Below are 12,542 nucleotides of genomic sequence, written 5' to 3'. Positions count from 1 at the left end.
TTGAACCTTTCCACATTCATAACGAAGCTGCAAAGAGAAGAAATCGGAAGCGAAATATTTTGTCCTTTGCTAGGCTTGCATTACTTCATGGTGACGAACTTAAGCCGCCCAAAACGATGGACAAAGCGGTTGTCCTAGCAGCCGACGGCCCGAAAGCTGCCGCGCTTTCAAGTGCGGTCGACTACAGCGCCGCCGCATCTTTCTTCCGCTTCAGGCCCTCTCCAGGGGAGGCGGTCGCGCCACTAGAAAGTGTTCTAGTTCACTATATCACAACACTACAAGCGAGGCGCCATGCTGCTACGCTGCTACTGTTGCCGGATTAATACTGACTACTGTCACCAAGTCTAGCAAGCGTCTCAGGAGCTGGCAACCTCGGCGCGTAGCAACATGGCGGCGCTCTTGCGGTTCCCGATTTTAATGCATGGGCCCTATGGGTAGCTTGTCCTCTAGAGTCAGTATAGTAACTCTATGGCATAGAGTTTCTCACTACATTACCTAGAGGGAAATCTGGCGCTGCTGCGCTGTGTTATGCATGGGAATGCCGGTATATTGTGGATTCGGATTGGCATCGTTCTCGTAGAGACAGGACACCTTGAAGACGCGCTTGGCAAGTAGCGTTCCGTCTGTCACAATGATTCATTTTCTACTAGAACAGAACGTGAAAAGCTGTTTTAGCTTTATTATTACGCGAAAACATATTTTGTTTAACTATGAGCACTTGTTATTGTGTGTACGACTACATGTTACGTAAAACGTATCACCGGGCGGCTAAAGTTGGAGGACAGACGACAAGGTTCGCGCTCGCTTTGGAACAGTTGGTCGTCTGTTCTTGCTTTTCTTCGCTTGGTCATGCATCGTGGGTGAGTAAAGATGTAATATGCGTGAATGGAAACATTTCATGAAGATTTTACTTTGAGAACGCATTATTTGCGTAGCGATCCACGTTTTAGACGAAGCCTCTTACAACACCACTCTATTCTCTATGGCATACACGATACATATTCGTTGCACATGAACATTTTCTCAGCGATCAGTGGTCAAATCTCGATACATCTTGCGTGACGGTTGGGCTGAAAAGTGGCGTCTTCGTAGCGCGTAGCTCGTGGAGAAATGTTTAGGATTTTTTTTTCCCAGAATAAGAAGACAATAAAAGAAATAGTGTTTGAAACAAACAAGTTGTTAGGCCTACATGAGAAAATACTCAAGCATGACAAAAAAAAAAATTGTGCATGCAGGAGGGCCCCAGACTTGGAACTTTGCGAAATCGCAAAAATAGCATGCTCCATTTCTTGTCATATAAAACGTTTTCCCAAGAAAACTAGAGCATTTCGAGCTAAGGGTTATTCCTTTGTGTCAACATATTCGCCCATCACATATAAAAATTCTATAGAAAACAAGAAAATGGTAATGGGACTTTGATTAGCGTAATCTGAACACGCCCATATTGAGAAAACTTTGCATAATTTCGACACATTCACACAATTCTGACAAAACCACACCATGAACCCTTTGCCCTTCACCCTTTATCATGAACCCTTTGCTGACATGCACTACATGTCCACAAACTATGATTACGCTTCTGAGTAATTGTTGCAGTGAGCGCGACCCACCCATCGGTGAAATTGTTTCGAATTTCACCTAACTCAACTCTGTCGTTCAGAACTGCTCAAGGAACGTTCTCAGGGGCGACTTCAATTCTTTTTTCACCAATCTTATGTCCCCTGATAGCGTTTGGAGACATGGAACAGCGTACCCTCCAGAAAAAAGCACAAAATTTCGGCAAAGCACTACAATCATATTTATTAGCTATAAACCACTGATTTTGTGCTTGTACTCCTGCTTGGCGTTCTCTTCTTTGCGGTTTGATAATTTATGTAACTGGGGATAATTTTTATGCATGCTGTAAAAAAATTCTTTTTTTGTGTGTTTTTAATGTGCTAATGTGTAATGTGTTGCATTCATCCTCTGCGTTGATCCCCCTATGCTTGTACCGAATGTGTATTATATTTCGCATCCGGACCCATCCACTAGCTTGCGCCTATTGAGTCCAACAGTTTTTTGCGTACGTACTGTAACACCTATGATGATGATAATGAAGAAAGAAAGAAAGAAAGAAAAAAGTTTACTAGAATGGAAAGGGAACGGTATAAAGCGCATTAAAAAAAAGGCATGGCATATGTTGATGCTTGTGTAGCACCAGACAATGAATACCGCACTGGATTAAGAAAAAGAAGCAGCGGGTAATTGCTCGCTTAGAAGACCGATAAGCATCCAGTGCGATGCAACTTGAGAAATAATGATATTGAAGCTTCGGAGACTTTAGAAGAAAAAAAAGAAAACACTGAATCATCGCGATGGCACAGCACAAGTCGATGTACAGACGTCGAAGTCCCTAGCTATAACGAAATTATTTTTGAACAGCCCTGATAGTGTACATGCAACAATGGTTGTTTGCGTACGGTCAAGTGCTGATGTACTGCGGCATAAAGCTCATGGCACGGTGCGAAAACGCTCTCACAGCGAAAGCGAAACATTGTGCGCGGACATGCATGCAGACGCGCAGTCGGTCACTGCGAACCCGTGCGATCGCTGCATTGAAGCTTCGTTTTGTGATGCTCCATTTGGTTACACAGACGGCCCACTATAGGAACTTATTTCGCATAGTTTTCTCTTAGCGACTGCTACCTTTAACGCAAAAAACCGGTTCGAGGGGATCGACCGCGGCGACCGCGCGCAGTGTCCCAGCTTACCGTACGTAGTAGGTAACCAGCGTCTGTAAACCATTCTGTGTCTTCTGTTTGTCCAAGATTATTATTTTAAAGGTAAGATGCTTCTGTCATTTCGAGAGTACTTGCGAAAATTTCCAGGAGAGCTCCCGCGTAGTATGTTTATTTAGCGCCGATAGTCAAACCTAGCCATGCGGAGCGCGCCCCGTTATCCCTCAGACTACGCAAGTGAGGCGCTTCCGACAGATGGGGACTCCGTAAACACTCGCCCCCCCCCCCCCCCCCCGTTAGAGTTTTTGTAGGAAACTATAGACCAGAACACGCTAGTCTCGCACCCAGACTAAGCGAACGCATACTCTCGCAACCGGGTTGCCCGGTCGACCGGCGCAATTTTGTACTGGGCTGCCAAAGTGTGTTCGCCGGCGACCAGTAGACATGGCAAGCGCCAGCTCTAGGGCTTCAAAGTGCGGAAATGTGCCCGTTCACACGGATCCAAAGTAGAAGAAGTCATCTGGGCATCATTGCGTCGTGTTTGGATGCCAAAACAACCAGCGGAAAAAGAGCAGGTCGCTTAGCGCTGTTTGCGAAGAGCACAACACACGTAGGGAATCGTGCCGGTGCGGTGTTTTCAGCCTGCGCCGATTTCCATCCGCAACGAAGAATGCCAAGCTGCGCCACCGGTGGATAGCTGCAGTGAATAGGAAGAACTACCAACCCAGTGAAAATGCACGAGTGAGTATTCGATCTGTGTATATTTTGGTGCCACGTTCAACTTTGCGCCCTACGAACGTAATACGTGTAACACGCAGGTTTGCTCCGAGCACTTTCCGGGCAACAAGCCTACAGAGCAAAATCCCGCGCCGGTGCTTCGCCTTGGCTGTAACAAAAAGGCAAGCCTTTTCGTGTTTTCATTCAGGCAGAGCTCCCGACGGTTAAAGGGGTGGAGACATCAAAATTTTCGTTCATGCGTTTGTTGATTCAAACGTTGCGTCATGCTTCAGGGAGCACGATACACACAACGGGATTCATATATATCCGATAAATAATTTAATAATAGCATTATTATACCGAGCGATTTCGGTTTCTGGGCTCCGGGAGATGCTATGACGTCACAGAGGAAACGCAACATGGCTTGGTCACGTGGGCCACAAAAAATAGTGACGTAAAAATATGCTGCGTCGTCTGCTCGCGCATATGCGTGCTCTGCCAGCAGAGGTCAACTGGCGATTCGAAGTCCATGTTGCGATTATTATAATTATTGCGAAGAGCGACAACAACGGTAAGAAAATATTGCGGCTTGTGAGAGTCGGTGATTCATTCCGAAGCGCCGTAAGCTTTAGCTTCGAAGTGAACCGGAAAAGGCCTAGCCACGATATCGGCGGCGCCGAACGATCAGAGGCGGTGAAGCTGCCGTCGGTGCACAGCACGGTGCACTCCTCGGACGCTGATTGGCCGCTTCGCCATACGGCTGCCGCACAAATGGGTCCCGGGCCCGTGCTCTCTACGGCTAGGAAATCTCGCCGTTCTCGATCAAAACCGCCGTCGCACGGGGGCCCGCGAACGGCAAACGGCGTGCGGCGAGTTTCCGTGCCGGTAACGTGGACGGGCCTTCACATTGAGAAAGGCCAAGCGAAGGAGAGACCGCTCCGAGCTGCCGAACTATGTGACTATGCGAGGAGAGAAGCGGACAACACGAACGCCGCATATCCTGGTCCCTTTCGGAGTCGGCCGGCTACTGTTTTACACTCAAACGTGCAAAGGCCCGTCGGCACGGCAACTCGCCGCACGCAGTTTGCCATTCGCGGGCCGCCGTGCGGCGTTCGTGCTGTCCACTTACGGACAGCAAAAGACGGAGACGTACAAAAACACAGTTCGCAATAGGGGATCAGCAAATTTGGACGTGGTAGTTCGTAGTGTTTTTTTTCTTTTCCTTTTTCATTGGTTAACCTAGGTAGGATATTAGGCAGCATAGTAGCAAGAGCTTGGTGGCGCAACCCACCGCCCCGTTCCAAAGGGGACGCTCATAACATCCATCCATCCATCCATCTCTCCTCCTGTGTCCGTGTCTGCACGCCTTACCCCTTCTTTGCATTAAGGATTTCTATATGCCTGTAGTATAGAGGCTAGAAGGTTTTCGTACCTGTAGCTCGGTCATAGTGGAGGCAATGCTCGGTCGCTCGGCTCAGCAGGCTCCGCAATCGGCATTTCATCGCTACTCATCATACGTCACGTTTTTGTGCTGGTGTGCTATGACGTCAATATTTTCGTTCCTCCTCTGTGACGTAGTAGCTGCCGCGCTAGCGATGGGTCTCGACTACGAGAAGGAGTTTTTAATGACTTTTTGGAGCTGAATTAAAATTATTTTGAAACGTTTGCAGCGTCCGATACCTCGTTCTGGGTGTCCTTGCATACGGAAGCAGCCTACAACATGCTTTTTATAGCCTCAAAATTTGGTGTCCAAACCCCTTTAAGCGGAACAGTTGAGTTTGCGGTTAGCGATACTTGCAGCTGGTGCACGGAATGACCATTAAGCGTGAACGACAAGTTGTAGGCCTTGCTGGTGAGCGTTATTGCTAATGAAAGTAAACCGAAGTCTGCTCGTCACGTAGCATGCGTCCACAAAAACGTGAACGAAGACTACTCGTCGCCGAAGGTGTTCTTGCAGCGCACCTACCTTTACGAGCTGGTGTTGCAGGTGTCATTCGTAACGAATTCATTTGAGCCTCCTGAGCTCTAAACTGCGTGCGGGCTGTTATGCGGGGCAAAGCGCAAAATATTTCCGTTCATATGGCGAGGAAAATAAGGTGCTTAATTATTCTTGTATTTTGTAACAAAATTTTGATCGTTATCGCTAGTTTTTTTTTACTGTTTTCTTTTCTAAGGGAGCGCCAACAATCCGATGGCCTCGCACAAGCGAAACAGGTCTGGTACTAGGTAGCTGCAGTTGGTGGGGCTAATTTCTTGGAATGCAGGTGCGGTTGTTGTCTTGTACCAAAGGGGTCCTGATGATGCAGCTTTAAGTAGGGATGGTAATTTTACGTGCCCTGTCATGGTTTGTGCAACTGTACAACACCTGCATCTGTCATGCTCGCCCTGTTATACGGGCTTTGACTGCACATGTAGTTGAACATTATAACTACTGTAGTACCTCATTTTCCAATGAGTGCAGGTTTAGCATCATATTGTCACGTGGTGGTGACGTTAAAGAATACAGTAGCAGTACTGTGAAAGACAAAAGCTTTTATTGGGCGAACCTGTGCCCACAAAACAGGCTACACTTAAAGCGCAACGATAGCGGCGAACGCAGTCGGCGATCGTCGAAAATCTGATCAGCGGGTCAAGCGCGTCGGCTTTTATAGAGCAGTCGTCGAATGTTCCAGACTTAATCGTTCGGACCCGCGTGCCTTCCACAAAGTTCTACACCATTCGCGTTACGCGATGAAATCAGATAATACAAGGTTCGGCGACAACAGACAGCCGGGTAGAAGCATCGATAACTTTCCAGAAACGTCGGATACATGCAGGCGCGTCCTGCGCTGCACGATAACATTTGTTAGGCGGCCAAACGTGGTCGCCCGATAAAGATAAGTGTACGTGCCATTACCCCCCTCTTAAAGAGCATCGTCCCGATGCTACAAAGAGAGCGAAACACAAAAGGACAATTATTAAACATAAGTAACAAAACAACGAAAAGAAACAAAGTCCAAAGGTCAGTTACGCGAAGTCCCAAAGTTTGTCAACGCTGGTGGTACGGCTTGAGTCGCACAACGTGGACAATTTCAGGTCGTGAGCGGCGCCGCTGTGACAGCGAAATGCCGTCTGGCACGACCTCATAGTCCAGTGCGCCAATACGTCGGATGATCCTGTACGGTCCGAAATAACGACGCAAAAGCTTCTCGCTGAGTCCTCGTCGGCGTATAGGGGTCCAAACCCAAACACGGTCCCCGGGCTGGTACTCGACAAACCGTCGTCGGAGGTTGTAGTATCGGCTGTCGGTCCTCTGCTGGTTCTTGATCCGCAGGCGGGCGAGCTGCCGGGCTTCTTCGGCGCGCTGGAGATAGCTAGCGACGTCAAGATTTTCCTCGTCAGTGACGTGCGGCAGCATGGCGTCGAGCGTCGTCGTCGGATTCCTGCCGTAAACCAGCTTAAACGGCGTGAGCTGTGTTGTTTCTTGCACCGCCGTGTTGTAAGCGAATGTTACGTACGGCAGGACGGCATCCCACGTCTTGTGTTCGACGTCCACGTACATCGCTAGCATGTCGGCGAGGGTCTTATTCAGCCGCTCCGTAAGACCATTCGTCTGCGGGTGGTAGGCCGTTGTCCTCCTGTGCCTTGTCTGACTGTAGTTCAGAATGGCTTGAGTGAGCTCCGCTGTAAAGGCCGTTCCTCTGTCGGTGATGAGGACTTCTGGGGCGCCATGTCGCAGCAGGATGTTTTCGACAAAGAATTTCGCCACTTCGGCTGCGCTACCTTTCGGCAGTGCTTTAGTTTCAGCGAAGCGGGTGAGGTAGTCCGTCGCCACGAGGATACACTTATTTCCGGTTGTTGACGTCGGAAAGGGTCCCAGCAAGTCCATCCCGATCTGCTGGAATGGTCGGCAAGGAGGGTCGATTGGCTGTAGTAATCCGGCTGGCCTTGTCGGCGGTGTCTTGCGTCGCTGACAGTCTCGGCATGTTCTGACATAACGGGCAACGTCGGCGGTCAGGTGCGGCCAATAATACTTTTCTTGTATCCTCGATAGTGTCCGGGAAAATCCTAGGTGTCCAGCGGTCGGATCGTCATGTAGGGCGTGCAATACTTCTGGACGAAGTCCTGACGGGACAACAAGAAGGTAGTTGGCGCGGACTGGCGAAAAGTTCTTCTTCACGAGTAGATTGTTTTGAAGCGTGAAGGAAGATAATCCGCGCTTAAATGCCCTGGGGACAACGTCGGTGTGCCCTTCCAAATATTCGACGAGGCTTTTTAGCTCCGCGTCTGCACGTTGCTGTGCAGCGAAGTCTTCCGCGCTTATCATTCCAAGGAAGGCGTCGTCATTCTCGTCGTCTTGCGGCGGCAGGTCAATGGGGGCGCGTGATAGGCAATCGGCATCGGAGTGTTTTCGTCCGGACTTGTAGGTGACAGTGACGTCGTATTCTTGTAGTCTGAGGCTCCACCGCGCTAGTCGTCCTGAAGGGTCCTTTATATTCGCTAGCCAACACAACGCGTGATGGTCACTGACGACTTTGAATGGCCTGCCATAAAGATAAGGGCGAAATTTAGCTGTAGCCCAAACGATGGCGAGGCATTCCTTTTCGGTCGTGGAATAGTTGCCTTCCGCTTTTGACAGCGACCGGCTAGCGTAAGCTATCACCTGTTCGACCCCGTTTCTCCTCTGGACTAGAACGGCACCGAGGCCTAGGCTACTGGCGTCAGTATGGATTTCGGTATCGGCGTACTCGTCGAAGTGCGCAAGTACCGGCGGCGACTGCATGCGTCGTTTGAGTTCTTCAAGTGCGTCGGACTGCGGCGTTTCCCACTTGAACTCAACATCACATTTAGTTAGACGTGTCAACGGCTCAGCGATGCGTGAAAAGTCCTTGACAAAGCGCCTGTAGTAGGCACACATGCCAAGAAATCTACGCACTGCCTTCTTGTCGGTGGGTTGCAGGAACTTTGCGATAGCAGCTGTCTTCTGCGGGTCGGGGCGGACTCCAGACTTGCTGATGACGTGGCCTAGGAACAGAAGCTCATGGTAGGCGAAGCGGCACTTTTCTGGCTTCAGAGTGAGCCCTGATGACTTGATGGCCTCGAGTACTGTTGCAAGCCGCCTAAGGTGATCGTTGAAATTTTCCGCGAAGACAACGACGTCATCCAAGTAAACGAGACAGGTCTGCCACTTCAATCCTGCTAAAACCGTGTCCATGACGCGCTGGAACGTTGCGGGCGCCGAGCACAGTCCAAATGGCATAACCTTGAACTCGTACAGGCCGTCTGGCGTGATGAAGGCGGTCTTTTCGCGATCCCTTTCGTCGACTTCTATTTGCCAGTATCCAGACTTGAGGTCCATCGATGAGAAGTATTTAGCATTGCAGAGCCGATCCAATGCGTCGTCTATACGTGGGAGGGGGTATAAGTCTTTCTTCGTGATTTTGTTCAATCGACGATAATCGACGCAGAAACGTAGGGTTCCGTCCTTTTTCTTAACTAAAACTACTGGAGAGGCCCACGGGCTTTTCGACGGCTGGATGATGTCGTCACGCAGTATTTCGTCGACTTGGTGTCTTATAGCTTCGCGTTCTCGCGTCGAAACTCTGTAAGGGCTCTGGCGTAATGGTCGAGCGCACTCTTCGGTTATTATGCGATGCTTTGCGACTGGGGTTTGTCGAATCCTCGATGACGTCGAAAAGCAGTCTTTGTATCGTCGAAGCAGACTTCTGAGCTGTTGTTTCTTAATCACGGGGAGACTTGGATTTATGTCGAAGTCTGGCTCGGGAACTACGGTCGTTGGGGTAGATGCGACAGAATCTGTGAGGACAAACGCATCGCTAATTTCCTGAATTTCCTCGATGTATGCGATCGTCGTGCCCTTGTTGATGTGCTTGAACTCCTGGCTGAAGTTTGTCAGCAACACCTTCGTGTTTCCTCCGTGCAGTCGAGCGATCCCTCTTGCGACGCAAATTTCACGGTCGAGCAGTAGACGTTGGTCGCCTTCGATGACGCCTTCTACCTCAGCGGGTGTTTCGGTGCCGACCGAAATGACAATGCTGGAGCGAGGCGGGATGCTCACTTGATCTTCGAGCACCCTCAAGGCGTGGTGACTACGAGGGCTCTCCGGCGGTATCGCTTGATCTTCCGACAGCGTTATTGACTTCGACTGCAGGTCGATGATTGCGCCGTGTTGGTTCAGGAAATCCATACCGAGAATGACGTCTCGTGAACACTGTTGGAGGATAACGAAGGTGGCAGGGTAAGTCCGGTCATGAACGGTAATTCTTGCCGTGCAGACTCCAGTCGGCGTAATGAGGTGTCCTCCAGCGGTTCGAATTTGAGGGCCTTCCCATGCAGTCTTAACCTTCTTCAACTGGGCGGCGATGTGTCCACTCATGACGGAGTAATCAGCCCCTGTGTCGACTAAGGCAGTGACTGCGTGGCCGTCGAGAAGCACGTCGAGGTCGGTGGTTCTTTGTCTGGCGTTGCAGTTGGGTCTTGGCGTCGGATCACGGCTGCGTCGTGTTGAACTGAAGCTGGAACGTAGCGTCGTCAAGTCGTCTTTCGTCGGTGTAGTCTTGGCTTCCCGACTTCTTCGGGATGGCGGCGTGTCGTCATTAGGTCGTCGAGGTGGTTTCTTCGTCGTCTTCGTCGGCGGCGGAGGATCTTCGTCAGTTCGACGAACAGCAACCGCACCTCCATCGGTTGCTGTTTTTAGTTTTCCGGATATGGGCTCGCTGACCGGCCCCGGGCTGGGCCAGTGTATGGGCGGCGCTGCGGCGACAGGTAGCGGCCTGGTGATGGCGAACGCGACGGTCGTCGAGAGCTCCACTGAGTACCGGCGAGGTAATCGGCGATATCACGTGGGCGCTCTCCAAGCTGTGGACGCGGCGCGTTGACGGCGAACCCTCTCAGTCCCAAGTCGCGGTAAGGGCATCGGCGATACACATGGCCGGCTTCTCCGCAGTGATAGCAGAGCGGGCGGTGGTCGGGGGCTCGCCAGATGTCTGTCTTTCTCGGGTAGCTGCGCTGGGCGACAGGTGGGCGTGCTGGCGGCGGCGGCGGTGGTCGACGGAATTGCGGCGTCACAGGGCCCTGGCGCGGTCGCGGAGGGGGGCCTTGACGGCGTGCGACGGCGGCGTAGGTCATCGCTTCCGGCTGGGGCTGTGGTGATTCTGGTTGCACCTCAGGAACTCCAAGCGATCGGTGCACTTCTTCTTTAACGATGTCGGCGATCGAGGCCACTTGAGGCTGCGACGAAGGCATCGCCGAAGACCATCGCCGCGACCTTGCGCAGTTCTTCGCGCACTATGGCCCTGATGGTCTCGCGCAGATCGTCCGTGGCCAGGGATTGAATTCCTGCGTAGTGGATAGAGCTTGTACGGCGGTTGAATTGCCGGTTCCGCATTTCGAGTGTCTTCTCGATGCTGGTGGCCTCACGAAGGAACTCTTCTACGGTATTCGGTGGGCTTCGTATCATTGCGCCGAAAAGTTCTTCCTTCACACCACGCATGAGAAGGCGGACTTTCTTCTCCTCGGGCATATCCGGGTCGGCATGGCGGAACAGACGTTTCATTTCTTCCGTGAAGATGGCAACGTTCTCGTTCGGTAGCTGCACTCGGGCGTCCAGCATGGCTTCGGCCCTTTCCTTGCGCACGACGCTCGTAAAGGTGCTCAGGAAGCCGGTACGGAAGAGGTCCCATGTCGTCAAGGTCGACTCCCGGTTCTCAAACCACGTTCTGGCGGCATCTTCTAAGGCAAAGTATACATGCCGCAGCTTGTCGTCGGAGTCCCAGTTGTTAAATGTCGCGATTCGTTCGTAGGTCTCCAGCCAGGATTCTGGGTCTTCAGTCGCTGCTCCATGGAAAGTCGGTGGGTCCCGAGGTTGTTGTAGGATAACGGGGGACGCTGGGGCAGCCATTGGGGTTGTTTTGACCACGATCTTCTTTGTCGACTCAGGTAGAAGTCCGTGCTCTGGGGGCAGTCCTTGCAGTCTGCGGCTAGCACGCTGGTCTTCGGCGATGTTAGTTTTGTCCTCGGGCTTCGGGCTTGGATCGCGGCTTTGCGGGGGCGTTCGGTACATGAACGCACTAGCACCTCCACCAGATGTCACGTGGTGGTGACGTTAAAGAATACAGTAGCAGTACTGTGAAAGACAAAAGCTTTTATTGGGCGAACCTGTGCCCACAAAATAGGCTACACTTAAAGCGCAACGATAGCGGCGAACACAGTCGGCGATCGTCGAAAATCTGATCAGCGGGTCAAGCGCGTCGGCTTTTATAGAGCAGTCGTCGAATGTTCCAGACTTAATCGTTCGGACCCGCGTGCCTTCCACAAAGTTCTACACCATTCGCGTTACGCGATGAAATCAGATAATACAAGGTTCGGCGACAACAGACAGCCGGGTAGAAGCATCGATAACTTTCCAGAAACGTCGGATACATGCAGGCGCGTCCTGCGCTGCACGATAACATTTGTTAGGCGGCCAAACGTGGTCGCCCGATAAAGATAAGTGTACGTGTCAATATGTTGCTTGTTCGAGTGCTGTAGGCTTTTGTTCTGAATGTTGTACTCTTAAGTGGTTGCACGATACAATTGGCCTGGTGTATTTTCTATTTCATTTTGAGAGGACTTTATATCTTCGCAAAAGTGACGGCATGGGAAAGAACTACAGCCCTTCTTACTATAACATATATTTTGTTTTCAGTGTGCAGGTGGTGAAGGGCAGGCGTCTGCTAACCAGGCAGTCAAACGACCTCGCCAGTTGGTTGCCAAGCGCGGCGAACCCAGTAGAGACCATTACAAACAAGACCAAACTGAAAGTGCAGATGACAGTGTTCTGCGTGCTTTAATAATATATGGCACCAACACAGTGCTGTAAATTCCTTCACAGGTTATGTGCCAAAAAGCTCACAGGTGTTCTAGCATATAGCGCGCGGTTTGTACAAACGTAATAGCGTACCTACCCGATGTATTCGCTTCTGCAGTCTGCACAGCACTCAGTGTGTCCATTGTGGACTTGCACGAGGTCTTGAAGTTTGATTGAATCCAGGCAGCGAAAATGACAGGTTAGAAAAAACGTGAAACACGCCTTCCGCCCAGCTAAAAAGCCCAAGTTTCGCTTTCGCG

The 12,542-nt window shown here is 51.0% G+C and overlaps 1 long non-coding RNA gene across 1 annotated transcript; it reads left to right on the top strand.

Moving 5' to 3' along the window:
* Positions 1 to 3,039: 3,039 nt before the first annotated feature.
* On the top strand, positions 3,040 to 12,235 carry LOC139061380 (uncharacterized). The gene is made up of 3 exons (XR_011515415.1): positions 3,040 to 3,458; positions 3,536 to 3,616; positions 12,121 to 12,235. It is a non-coding gene; the product is annotated as an uncharacterized lncRNA (long non-coding RNA).
* The last annotated feature ends 307 nt before the right edge of the window (positions 12,236 to 12,542 follow it).

This window comes from Dermacentor albipictus, chromosome 6 (assembly GCF_038994185.2).
Source record: "Dermacentor albipictus isolate Rhodes 1998 colony chromosome 6, USDA_Dalb.pri_finalv2, whole genome shotgun sequence".
NCBI lineage: Eukaryota > Metazoa > Arthropoda > Arachnida > Ixodida > Ixodidae > Dermacentor > Dermacentor albipictus.
This window is presented reverse-complemented; position numbering and strand designations above follow the sequence as displayed.